Source organism: Cetorhinus maximus, chromosome 5 (assembly GCF_964194155.1).
Source record: "Cetorhinus maximus chromosome 5, sCetMax3.hap1.1, whole genome shotgun sequence".
In the NCBI taxonomy this organism is placed as follows: Eukaryota; Metazoa; Chordata; class Chondrichthyes; order Lamniformes; family Cetorhinidae; genus Cetorhinus; species Cetorhinus maximus.
The window spans coordinates 18,738,235-18,752,463 of record NC_135883.1 but is presented as its reverse complement, the minus strand read 5'-3'; positions in this window follow the sequence as shown (position 1 = coordinate 18,752,463).

Below are 14,229 nucleotides of genomic sequence, written 5' to 3'. Positions count from 1 at the left end.
GCAGCAGTGAGAAAGTTATTGCTGAGTAATGGGCACTTGATAGCACTGTCAATGACACCTTCCATCACTTTTCTAACCCCACCCATTCACTCACTCACCCATTCCCTCATTCATCCACCCATTCATTCACTCAACCATTGAGTCATCCATTCACTAACCCGCATTCATTCATTCAAATACATTAAATGCAAGAATACGGCAGTTAGTGCCGCAAAAAGAAGGCATATCCTCTCATTCCCTTGACTCTACTCTGTTCACCAGAGTTAGAGGGCAGATGCTGCGTTGCGCATTTCCTCTTCAGCCGGAATCAGAATTTCCTGGAAGAAATGCGCACTAGCGTCGGGTTAGCAACATCTTCATGGGCAGTGGCAATGCGCACAGCATTACCGCTGAGTGGAAGATCCCTAGTGGCCCTTGAGAAGCTGGTGGTGAGCTGCCTTCTTGAACCGCTTCAGTCCATGTGGTGTAGGTACACCCACAGTGCTGTTAGTGAGGGAGTTCCAGGATTTTGACCCAGCAACAGTGAAGGAACGGCGATATATTTCCAAGTCAGGATGGTGTGTGGCTTGGAGGGGAACTTCCAGGCGGTGGTGTTCCCACCTGTCTTCTGTCCTTGTCCTTCTAGATGGTAGTGGTTGTGAGTTTGCTGTCTAAGGTGCTTTGGCAAGTTTCTGCAGTGCATCTTATAGATTGTACACATTGCTGCCACTGTTCATCCGTGGTGGAGGGAGTGAATATGTGTGGATGGGGTGTCAATCAAGCGGGCTGCTTTGTCTTGGATGGTGTCAAGCTTCTTTAGTGCTGTGGGAGCTGTACCCATCCAGGCAAGTGGGGAATATTCCATCACACTCCTGACTTGTGCATTATAGATGGTGGACAGGCTTTGGGGAGTCAGGAGGTGAGTTATTCGCTGCTGGATTCTTTGCTTTGATCTGCTCTTGTAGCCAAAGTATTTATGTGGGCTAGTCCAGTTCAGTTTCTGGTCAATGGTAACCCCCAGGATGTTGATAGTGGGGGATTCAGTGATGGTAATGCCATTGAATGTCAAGGGGAGATGATTAGATTCTCACTTGTTGGAGATGGTCATTGTCTGGCATTTGTGTGGCACGAATGTTACTTGCCACTTGTCAGCCCAAGCCTGGATATTGTTCAGGTTTTACTGCATTCAGACATGGACTGCTTTAGTATCTGAGGTGCTGTATTATGGATTCATTAGATGCCTCAATGATGAGATCTTGAGACTTGTATACTTAAACATGAACTGTTTATTGTTAACCTTTAACTATTTACAGATCCAAGGTATGGTCATGCATGGTGCTGTTACCATCATGCAAATAGGTTCCAGAGTGTTCTTTCTAGATTGTTCTCTCTGAATCTATCACCATGTGACTCTATGCATCATACCATGGGTGGTGGTATTCTCCAGTGCCACATTAACCCTTGCTCTGTCAAGCACCTTTACATTACAATGGCATGCAGGCACATCATACAACATCTTCCTTTCTTCTCGAAAGAAAACTTTCCTTTCCAATGGAGTATTACTATTTATAATACAATCTTTATTTGCTATCTCCGCTCTGCCATCTCAATTCTCTGACTTTATAAATTCAGATTGTCCTGAGGCTTGACAGTTCATCGACATCTCGGTCTGTAACATTTGGAGGAATGGTAGTAGTACTTTGTCTTTCTGGTACTTGGCTACCTCCATTTGATTCCCTTTTGCGCTCCTTTGAGTCGTGGTTTCTCTTCATTAACAACTCATCTGCTTTTTTCAGACACTGTGGGTTTGTCATGCTCCTTCCAAAGGGAATGTGCACTCCGTTCATTCCTAGAACAGGCTTGAATTTTCTTTTTCCGTGGTGTCGCCATGTTCTTGCTGGATCTTGACGTTTTGCAAATGGAATCTTCATTTCATGTTTCACAATCTCATTCAAACATTGGTTTTCTGTTTTATTTTCAAATCATTTTACAAGCTTATGAATCTTTTCATTGAGCTCAGCTTTTCCTGCTTCTAGTGCCTTGCGCTTCAGTGTTAGATTTACATTTTCCAATATCATTTCTGACTTTTCTTTTTCTGTCTGTAACAGAACTTTGTCCTTGTCCTTCATTTTGGATGCACTGTTGGTCAGGTTTGTCTCTGGCGAAGTCTTAACTAGTTTCAGTTCTGTAATTGTGCAATTCATGGCTTCATTATCCCTCGCAGTTTGGAAAGTTCTACAGCTTTTCTCTCCAATGCCTCCTCTTTTCCATTCAAGTGCTTCTGCAGCTCTTCAGTCTGTTTCTTGCAGCTTTTGGCTTCCTCCTGGAATATAGAACATTGCTGACTCTTCTCCGCCGACTGGTTGTTTAGTATGTGCAGGGTGACGTTAAATTAATTTTCCTTCTCTATGTAATTTTCCAGATGAATAAACTTTGTCTTCAGGAATTCTTTTAGCATGTGAAGGTCTGAAAACAGGTTTTCCTTTACTTTGCAAAGCTCATTTGCTTCATCATGAGCTTTCCTGTAATTCGACACATTCTGCTCAGGTTTCTTCTGCTGTGCTTCCACTGTGCTGTTTAAGACAGTCTTCATTTCTTCATGTTGCTGAATGGTTACATATTCCTTTTGCATTTGATCTTGAAGGACAATCAACTGTTCTTTCAACTGTTTATTTTCTTGTTGACCTCTTGCCAACTCAGTCTGGGCTTCGGTGTATCATTTTGTTGCTATTGATATTTCTAACGCGATTTTTTTCTGAAGTAATATTGAACCTCGTTGTTAGCTCCTCATGTTTTTCTGAGGCTACATTTTTATTCTTCAAGGAGTCTTTCAAGGTCACAACTTCTTTGTGTGCCTTTTCTGCCTGCTGTTTTGCCTGGCTGTACATCTGGTTGAGTTTTCTCAACGCCAGCTTTGATTTGCCAGCAGTGGAATTGAGGGTTATTATCTCCTCCTGGTACCTTGGAGTCGTCTCTGAAATTTGTTTGTTCAGATCTCGAACAGCTTGGTTCATTGAAGAATTCAGTTTATCCTGGATTTTCAAAGGTATATACTCGGCGTGAATCTTGTGCTTTAAATCTTCCAGTTCAGCTCTGATGTGAACATTTTCCTGTATAACAGCTTCATTTACTTTTTGCATGCTTTACTTCTTTTGAGTTACCCCAGATAGCTTTCCTTCATTCACAGCCACCTGCTCACTTTGCACTGCCATCTGTCTCCCTCACTCTGAGGTCTTATGGCTCCCTCTCTCTGGGATTTCTGCTCCTGCACTGGGGTCTTTTGTTGTCTTCTCTCTGAGGTCTTTTGTTGCTCTCTCTCGGAGATCCTTTGCTGCCCTCTCTTGGGGGTCTTTTGTTGCCTTTGGAACTTTATTGGGAGTTGTCCTCTCCCTGGGGTCTCTTGTTGCCCTCGGCAGTGTTGCCCACTCTCTGGGGTCTCTTCCAATTTTATGTCCATGGCTGTTCTCTTTTCTTGTATTACAACTCTAAAAGTTTTGCTAGGGCTCCTTGATGCCACAAATGCTGTCTTGATGCCAAGGGCAGCCACTCTCACCTCACCTCTAGAGTTCAGCTCTTTTGTCCAAGTTTGAACCAAGGCTATAATGAGATCAGGAGCTGAGTGATCCGGCAGAACCCAAACTAAGCATCAGAGAGCAGGTTATTGCTAAGCAAGTGCTACTTGGTAGCACTGTTGATGACCCCTTCCATCACTTTACTGATGATGGAGAGTAGACTGATGGGGCAGTAATTGGCCGAGTTGGATTTGTCCTGCTTCTTGTGTACAGGACATACATGGACAATTTTTCACATCGCCGCATATATACCAGTGTTGTAGGTGTACTGGAACATCTTGTCTAGGGGCGCGGCAAGTTCTGGTGCACAAGTCTTCAGTAGTATTGCTGGAATATTGTTGGGCCTGTAGCCTTTGCAGTATCCAGTGCCTTCAATCGTTTCTTGATATCACGTGCAATGAATTGAATCAGCTGAAGACTGGCATCTATGATGTTGAGGACCTTTGGAGGAGGCTGGGATGTGTCAACCATTCAGCACTTCTGGCTGAAGATTGTAGCAAATGCTTCAGCCTTATCTTTTGCACTGATGTGCTGGGCTCCCCATCATTGAGGATGGGGTTGAGGAGTCTTCTCCTCAAGTGCGATGTTTAATTGTCCACCACCATTCACGACTGGATGTGGCAGGACTACAGAGCTTAGATCTGATCAGTTGGTTGCAGACTCGCTTAGCCCTGTCTATCACTTGCGAAGCAACCGTTTGGCACCCAAGTAGTCCTGTGTTGTACCTTCACCAGGCCGACACCTCACTTTTAAGTATGTCTGGTGGTGCCCCTGGAATGCCCACCTGGATTCTTCATTGAACCAGGGTTGATCCCCTGGCTTGGTGGTAATGGTAGAGTGGGAATATACCAGGCCATGAGGATACAGATTGTGGTTGAGTACAATTCTATTGCTGCTGCTGATGGCCCACAGCACTTCATGGTTGCCCAGTCTTGAGCTGCTAGATTTGTTCAAAATCTATCCCATTTAGCACAGTGGTAGTGCCACACAATACAAAACAGGGTATTCTCAATGTGAAGACGGCACTAGGTCTCCACAAGAACTCTGTGTTGGTCACTCCTACTGATACTGTCATAGCAAGATGCATCTGCAGCAGGCAGGTTGGTGAGGATGAAGTCAATTATGTTTTTCCGTCACCACCTGCCACAGACCCAGTCTAGCAGCTATGTCCTCAGGTCGTGGTCCACTCGGTCAGTAGTGATGCTACTGAACCACTCCTGGTGATGGACATTGACATCCCCCATCCAGAGTACATTTTGCACCATTGCCACTCTCAGTGTTTCCTCCAAGTGGTGTTCAACATGGAGGAGCACTGATTCATCAGCTGAGGGAGGGTGGTAAGTGGTAATCAGTAGGAGGTTTCCTTGCCCATGTTTGACCTGGTGCCATGAGACGTTATGGGGGCTGGAGTCAATGTTGAGGACTCGCAGGGCAACTCCCTCCCAACTGTATACCACTGTGCCGCCACCTCTGCTGGGTCTGTCCTGCCGGTGGGACAGGACATTCTCAGGGATGGTGATGGTGGTGTCTAGGACATGATCTGTAATGTGTGATTCTGTGAGTATGACTTTGTCAGGCTGTTGCTTGACTAGTCTATGAGATGGCTCTCCCAATTTTGGCACAAGCCCCCAGATATTTGTAAGGAGGACTTTGCAAGATGAACTGAGAGATGAACGGCTGAGTTTGCCGTTGTCGTTTCCGGTGCCTAGGCTGATGCTGGGTGGTCCATCCAGTTTCATTCCTTTTAGTCTTTTTAGCAGTTTTGATAAACTGAGTGGCTTGCTAGGCAATTTCAGAGGGCATTTCAACCACATTGCTGTGGATCTGGAGTCACTTGTAAGCCAAATTAAATAAGGACGGCAGATTTCCTTCTCTGAAGGGCATTAGTGAACTAGATGTGTTCCTCCGCCTCCCCCCACCCACCAATGGGCAATTGACAATGGTTTCACTGTCATCATTAGACATTTTAATTCCAGATCTTTTTCAGTGAATTCACATTCCACCATCTACCATAGGGACTTTGAACCTGGGTCCCCAGAGCGTTACCCTGGGCAGGATATTACGCTTGGCTCACGGGTGTGTGCCCGACATGCCCAAGAGTAAAATGAGGTACGATGATGTTGGGCAAGCATCCCAACGTCATCGCGCTGTCTCAAGATTTTTTGTTTGGCGGGCACGCGCCAGAGTCAGCTGCCCTGCGACAATTAAAAGGCCTATTCAGGCCATTTAGAAGCTAATTAAAGTCAAATTTACCCTGCCCGTCCAACCTAACGGCTGGCAGGCAGGTGAAAAGGCCAAGTGGCCTTTACATTTTTTAGGAAACCTCATCCACAAGCGGGATGAGGTTGCCTAAAGCAAATAAACATCAAATAAAAGTGTTATTTTTGAATTAAAAACATGTCCCAGCTCATGTGACAGAGTCACATGAGGGGACATGTTTTATATCATTTTTATGTTCTTTATTATTTTTTTAAACAGCGCTTCATCTCCCCGAGGCAGCTCTGTGCCTCAGGAAGGTCGAAGCGCTTTTTCGCGCGCATGTACGAACAGCGCACTAGGCCCGCTCTCCCTCCTCCCCACTCCTGAACAGGCAGCGATCAGTGCTGCCGCTCGCGCTCCAAGCCCGCCAAGCCCACGTGAACTCACGGTGTGGAGCCTATCGCTGCCGGTGGTTGGCATCCCGAGCACCCCTGCCAAGGACAAAATCCTGCCCCCTGGGTCTCTGGATTACTAGTCCATGGACAATACCACTACACCACCACCACCACCTTCCCCTGGAATTTAGATCATTACAAATGGTGCTTACCGTGAATATAATACAGGTTAGTGAGCTCTTTCCAATGGCAACTTAGATGAGCTGAGGGATTATGATTTGTACTTCGTATATTGGATTCTCAGCATGTTTTCTGTTTGTACCATGAAGATAATTTTAAGAGTTTGCACTCCTGACACAGCTTTTTTCCACTGGCAGTGCACATTGGAAGTTTTTCATACATTATCCAAATTCTTAACTCTCAGTTTCTGCAGTTGAATCTCAATGTTGGCTGCAAATTCATAAATGAGCACCATGCATACATATAAATGTAAACGGATGAGAAATATATGGAAATGACAAACTATTACTTTAGAACACACCAAGAAACTGGAATAGAATTTAAGAGTGTCTAACTGCAGTACTTTGCTTTTGAGGAAACCAATTAAAATAAATTAGGAAAAGCAAGGGACAAAACAAGATGCAGCCCCTTAAAGGGACACTGCAAACAGAAAGTCAAATGTTAAAGGAATCTTACAAACATTAAACCGAAATGTGATTTAAGGCGGTCTAGCTGCAGTGGTATTAAACATCACGGTCGATTCCACAATCCAGTTTTCCCAAAATGGAGCTTTGCCTGTTAGAGATGTCCTGCGATCCAATCTGCAAGTGTCGCTCCTTCCTAGGGGTGCAAAATTGTGCAATCACGTCATAGATTATCCTAAGTTAACATCCACAAAATAATTGTTCTGATATTGGAGTGACTGTCATAGCCTTATTAATTATTTAGCTCGGAGGGGGTAATTTTGCAACATCATGCCTCTTGCTGGCAGTACTAATTAGTAATTTAGCTTCATGCTGCACATGATTTTCTGACCACTTAAATGAGGAAATGTTTGTTCATTGCATTTTATTTATTTCCAGCTGATCAGTAAAGTTGTGAGGCAATGGCATACTGAAATAGGAAGTGAAATTATAGTTCTGTGATCATTATCTCATGAGCTGAATCATGAATTCCTAGTTTAAGTAGGAGTTACAATGCATATATTCCTGTGCGCAGGTACTGCATGACATTTCAGTTTAGATAAAGGTTACAAATGACTCATTCTGAGTAAGCTGTAGTTCAGCCATACTTGACTCACATGTTTTTAACAAGATTGCTCACATTTTTTAAAACAAATACTTATTTATACAAGGAAGAAGTATCCTATCAATCCTATTCAGCATAATCCAATGATTTATCAACTGACGGATCTGATTGCCAGATTTGTTGAGACATTAACTTTAGTGGGAATCCTGGATGAGCAGGAGTTTCCAGGTGTTATGTGTTTATGGTCCTTAACAGAGCAGTGTTTTGTGTAAGCCACTCTGTTGATGAACAGTTTCCAGTCAGCAGCAGTATGATACCTGCATTGTGGGAAGTTAAGTTGCCAAATTAGAGCTCATCCATGCCAAATTGTAAATCACTACTTCAAAAAGCAGGTATGAGCCTCCTGATTCCCTATAACACAAAATTTACTGACTGATTCAGAGCTGTAGGTATGAAATGAAAGGCATGTTTGAGACACAAATGGCCGGACTTTGGTTATCGAGGTGGCTAGCTCAAGTCAGGAAATCTCCCAACTCGCCGGACTTTCCTCAGTAAAATATACCCCGAATCGTACGATTTTCACTCCGGGAGTGCAGATGCGGGATAGAGTCGGGCCCACCAATCCCGGAAGCAGAGCATAGACAGCCACAGGAATGGGCAAATGCTGAGGTAGGCTGGTTAGAAGGTCTGTCTCAGTTCTTCAGGACTTTCTCTTAGGTGTTGTTGGCCCTCTAGCCCTCACTCCCTCATCTTCCATGGCCCTTTATACACTCCATGCCAACTCAATGCCAACTTATGCACCCAAATGGCCTCTCATACTCCCCATTTCAAACCCATAGCCACTCGCCCAGTATCCACCATGGGCAGACCTCAGGAGTGATATGGAGATGAAAAAATAACGTCTAACAATCTAATACAGCCCTCCTCCTATCCCACACACTTGATAGTGAAAACAATCCCATTCATAGAACCCATTCAAAGCTCTAAATCTCCTCAAGTGGTTAATCTCTTACAAAAACAAGCTAACTTCTTTTTAGATCCTACATAAAAGACAGCTAATGCTTTAACATCTTTAAACTTATCTTTAAACTGTCAAACTGTCGAACTCAGACCACCTGCTGAGAAAATGTAAGCTTTTGAAACTCAGACAAGCATTCGTAATGACATAATGGTAGCTATTGAGGAAATGTCAACAAAGAGCTCTATTGAAACTGCATGATCAGATGCTACTTTTTTTATCTAACCTATTTCTGTCAATCAAGGCAGTCCAGCAGCGACTTCTGTTTCCGCTTTAACTGACAGCTGCGGACTGTTTCTTTGTAAAGTTTGAACAGTAGGGCGTTTAAAAAACTTCAGATAATGACAATTATACAGTCACTATCTGCCCTTCAAGAGCGTTTACATCCGCTCCATTAATGTGTGACTACTTTTCGACAGAAAAAATGGGGTGTGTTTGAACTCAGCACTGAGTTCAAATGGTCCAGCTGGGTTTGGGTTTCCATCCTGTGTGAATCACACCCCACCCCTTTCCCATCTGGCAAAAATTGGATCTGTCAGAAATAGGGATTGGACTTCTACATCTGGCCCCGCCCACCATTTTTAAAATCCGCAGAGTCTTCCTGGGCAGAATCATCCCAGTTTTGCATTAAGTGCGGTAGCGGGCGGGAAAAATGAGGTTTTAACCCTCGGCCTTGATGGCGGGTTTTCATGCCGTATCATCCCAAGCATTCCCGGGGAACACGCCGTTTCCATGGCAGGCAGGCACCTCGCTGCTTCATCACGCTGGGTGCCATTAGTTAATGTCCAGCCATGCGCATACATCTCAGGGATCTCACTCACTGCCAGTTCAAAGGACATCACCATTCACTCTCTCACACACACCTTCATTGTCCTCATCCTGTCAATGGGACCACTTGACACCCACATATACCAGGCACACTTATAATCTTATATAATCTTACCAGCTTATATTTCACCCCTCTCCTATTTTTACTTAGTTCTGTTGAAGGGTCATGAGGACTCGAAACGTGAACTCTTTTCTTCTCCGCTGATGCTGCCAGACCTGCTGAGTTTTTCCAGGTAATTCTGTTTTTGTTTTGGATTTCCAGCATCCGCAGTAGTTTTTTGTTTTTACACTTATAATCTGGCCTGGCAGGCATCCTGCTTCCACTCTCTCCATCTCTATTTATGCAGTACAAGCTGGCACATAACAACAGGGAGAGGTCGCAGACCAGTGGAGGAATGCCTGAAATCTAGGTCCTCGTGAACTTTGAAAACAGAGCCATCCAGGCGGCCGGCGATGACCGGGACCGGTCCTGTGTTGACGGTGAGGTTGGTGGCGCTCTACCAAAGGAGGGTCCAGCAGTGCAACATCCATCAGACAGCCATGCTGTGAGCAATTTATCCTGTTTCACAGACCACCGCCATGCACTAATTATCTCCCCTTGCTTCCGCAGGCACATCTGGGAAACAGCCAACAGAGTCCACGACCCAGGGCCTCCAATCAAGCCCCGAAGAGACCTCTGAAGAGGAATCTGAAGGCACCGTCCCTGAAGTCCCATCACAGCGCTCACCCACACCCTCCACCCACGCAGAGATACACACCTCGGTGGGATCTAGTTTAGAATAGACTCGGGATCATAATCTGGTGAGCACATCGCACTGTCTGATCCACAGCAGGCGGCAGCAGGGAATTCCCAGGTCCCCAGCACTCGGAGGACTGCTGGAAGCCAGAAATTTGCTGAGTCCGAGTCAGATGACGAGCCTCTGGACTCGGTCATGTCACAGTTGCTGGAGCTGCAAAGGCAAGCTCAGGAACATCAGGAAGGGATGTCCGCTGCACTCCTCAGATTGTAAGGCATGGTGGAGGAGTCTGTCTGCCTTCAGGCTGAGGTGATAGCGCCGGCATGCCAATGCACTGAGGTCAACACTGGTAGGATGGTGGCCGCCATGGGTCCAGGAAGTCGCTCCTGCACTGTTGCGCGGGCTCAACTCCATTGCTGATGCCATAGTTGGTCTCCAACAGTGTGTACATGGAGAGGGGTGTTGGGCAGCTCGATCTCACTCCAGCTAACCCTTCTCCTCAAGGAGTCAGCCCGATGCCTGGGCACCCATAGGGAGGAGGAACAACAGGGGTATCCCCCCACCGGGGCCTTCCATCCAGGTGACTCTGGGAGTATCCATCCCATCCAAATTCCCTCTTCTTGTGACTTCAGCAGCTCCAGCTCCACAGGCCGAGGAGGCTGCCACTGCAACACAGCAGGACCCCGAAAGCAGGCCGGGGCCCTCCAAGTCCCGGCCCTCCAGAGGACGCCTACCAAGGTCATACAGACATGGCGTAGCAGTCAGCAGGCAGCCTCCACCTCCGCTGTGGATGTCTGGGGAGCACCAAGAAGTAGCAGCCGAGTTAGGAAAGTGAAGAAGATGTAACTCTTTTGAGTCAAAACAATAAACTAAATTAGTAAAAACAAGGGAGAAATCAAGCACAGCCCCTAAGTCAGGTCAGCTGTAAAATCAAATAAATCGACAACCCCTGACTAGGAATCAAACCCGGGCCGCGACGGTGAGAGCGTCGAATCATGACCACTAGAGCACCAGTGAAGCTGCGTGAAGAAGATGTAGTTGCACAGCCTGGGCACGGGTGTTAATCACTTGTACATATTGTTCACTATTGTCAATAAACTCCCAAGAATGACTCCCTGCCTATGGCTCCTTGTTCTATTAAGAAGTGTTCGCATCACTCAGATGTGAAACATTTCTACACAAGATAAAGGTGTCTCAGTCCAGGGCCTCTTCCTTGTGCTTTGTGCAGCCTTCAGACCAAAATGATGGTCCAGCCTCACACTCCCTAGACACATTACTGATGCCTGCACCTCAACAGTGCTGGTCATTGCTGTCAGAATGTGGTGGGCAGGCATCACAGAGTTCCGTCATTCTCTCTGTGTGCTCTCAGCAACTTTAAGGTGGGGCTGCCCTAATCTTTTCAGCATCTGTAACCGGTGACACTGTGCTCCTGAAGGGCTCAGGTGCTGAAGGCGGACAAAGGACCAGATGATTCTAAAGTTTCATGGCTGCGTCTCTATGATATGACCATGACCACTGAGTGCCCTCGGCCAGGCAGGAGTCAGACATTCTCAGAGGCTATGTGAAGATCTATGGAGTGTCCTCACTGCATGTCCTCATCATCTTCCTGCAATCGGGTGACTGTTAGGGCTTCCACTGCATCTCCATGACAGGAACATTATCACAGAGGGTATTTGCACTGCCATAAGCCAGACTGGAGTCAAACGTTCACAGATGCAACGTGAGGATCTATGGGGTCTCCTCACTGCATGTCGTCATCATCTTCCGCAAATTGACAACTATGAGGGCCTCCTGAGCATGCCTGCCTCGTCTGGCAAGTGCAAGTGCCTCATCCCCATCATTGCCGTCTTCAAGGACCTCCTCACACGTTGGAAAGTGACGGCCTGCAGGAATTAGAAGAAATAAATACATACTTATCTGCCCGTGAAAATTATAGTACCACTTCCGTTCGCTGGAGCTCCTTGAGACCTGCATCAAAAGATGCCTTGCAGGACCCAGCGAAGTGCAGCTCCAGCAGATTCAAGGAGGTCACGCCTCCTTTTTTAGAGTACTATGGGTGTTGGTGGGGGGGTCGGAGGTTGGGGTAATTGGGTCGGAGTTCGGGCGTGGGGGTGTGGGGAGTTTGGAGGTCAGGAGTTGGGGGGAAGTCGGTGGGGGTGTGTGGGAATGACATGATAATAGCTGATTGTGGTTGTGGACTCCAATATTAGATTCTGTACTGTATATGGGGTCACTTGTCCTGGAGATGAAGGTCAGAAAGCATATGTTGGAGCCTGTCTTGATAGAGTTCAGACACTGCAGATATGTGTTCATGTTAGGAAAATGTGTTATCAATAAAGTTAGCTCAGCTCAGCCTTTGTGCATCATTAAAGCAAGAAACAAGACAGTGGGGGTTAGAGGGTGGTGGGGTTGGGGTAGGGGTGGGGGCGGTCGGCGGCGGGGTGTCAGAGGTTGGGGATTAGATGTTGGGTGGGGATGGGAGGGGTTGGAGGCTGGGGATGGGGGCTCAGAGGTTGGGGGGTCAGAGGTCAGGAGGCTAGGGGGGTTGGCGGTCAGGTGGCATGGGGGTTGGAGGTCAGGTGTTGGGGATGGGGGGGCTGGAGATCGAGTAGGGGTAGTCAGACGTTGTAGGGTTGAGAGGTTGGAGGTGAGATGGGTTGGGGGGGGTCGGAGGTTAAGGGGCGTGGAGAGTGGGAGGATCGGAGATTGGGGGTGGTCAGAGGAGTCCCGTGGGGGTCGGTCTGGGTGTTTATAATAGTTATCTAGCAATTATATGTGGTTTTACTTCTAACTTTTTCTGAGTAACTATTGGCGTAACCCTGGCGGAACCATTCAAAGTTTGCAATTTAAATCACATTTTTTAGATGGTTCCCAGAGCAGGGCAATTGTCTAAAGGAAGTTAACACTTCTTGGCAACTGCAGTGCAAACCCTTCCCTGAGAACCTCCGAGAGGGATTCCCTAGAGCATCTTTGCCCTCAAATCTGATGCCGGAGATCTCGGAAGTTATGGCCTATTATGTTAAAGGTGCTATATAAATATAAGTTGTTGTTGTAGATTTGCAGCATTCAGTTGAGACATGTTAATGATAGGTTACTGCAATTCCAAATCCAAGACCTTTTTCAGTTTGTAATAATCATGTTGCTACTCTTGAGAGTGGTAACGAATATAACATTCAGGAATGATAACATGTTCAAATAAAAGGTGGTGTAGAATCTAATTTGGGAAACCTGGGATGTAAACGAAGTGAACATTATTGGAAGTTATACAAATAACAACTATGGTTAGACATCTTTCATGTGAAAAGGACAAAGCTAACATTAGGGATATGCTGGAATTCACCACGTCAGCAAAAGTAAAAGGCTTGCATTTATATAGCGCTTTTCATGACCACCAGACATCTCAAAGCACTTTACAGCCAGTGAAGTGCCTTAGGAGTGTAGTCACTGTTGTAATGTGGAAAATTGCAGTAGTTAATTTATGCTCAGCAAACTCCCACAAAAAGCAATGTGATAATGACCAGATTATCTGTTTTTCTGTGATATCGATTGAGAGATAAATATTGGCCAGGACACGAGGGTTAACTCCCTTACTCTTCTTCAAAATAGTGCATGGGATCTTGTACATCCACCTGAGTAGGCAGATGGAAGCATCGTTTAATGCTCTCACCCGAAAGACGGAATAAGACCTCCCAAGCACAGGATGTAGTAAGTTTATGCTGTACCCTTTCAACATCCTTCATAGGAAGAGGAGCCCAAAATGACATTTAAACAAAAGTTCCCAACAAATCTGCGGGGATGGATGGTTATTTATGTTGGGAGTGCTACAATAAACAAGGGAGAAAAGGCTCGAGGAACAGCCTCTTTTGATTAGGCACCTTTCGATTAGGCACTTTACAGCTTTTCATGCAACAATTTCGTATCATACCCAATGCACCCATTTTTCAGTCAGGAGCTGCAGGCAGTGATTCTGCTGCTGCATTTACAGCTCCTCCAGGGCCAACTTTTGTTCTTTTCTTTGTCTTATTACCACCTGCTTTTCACCTTTGACCATCATTCCATATGTCATTTCAATCATTCTTACCATCTACCTTATTACAGATCTTCCCACTTGCTCTTCCCCTCCACCTCCCCCCACCACCCTTACCCTGCTGCTATACTTGCTTTGACCTGTCACATCTGGCCCCTATCATGAGAGATCCAAGTTTTGAAGGAATGATTTGCATTTATACAGGCCATAGTTCTGGGCTCCACGC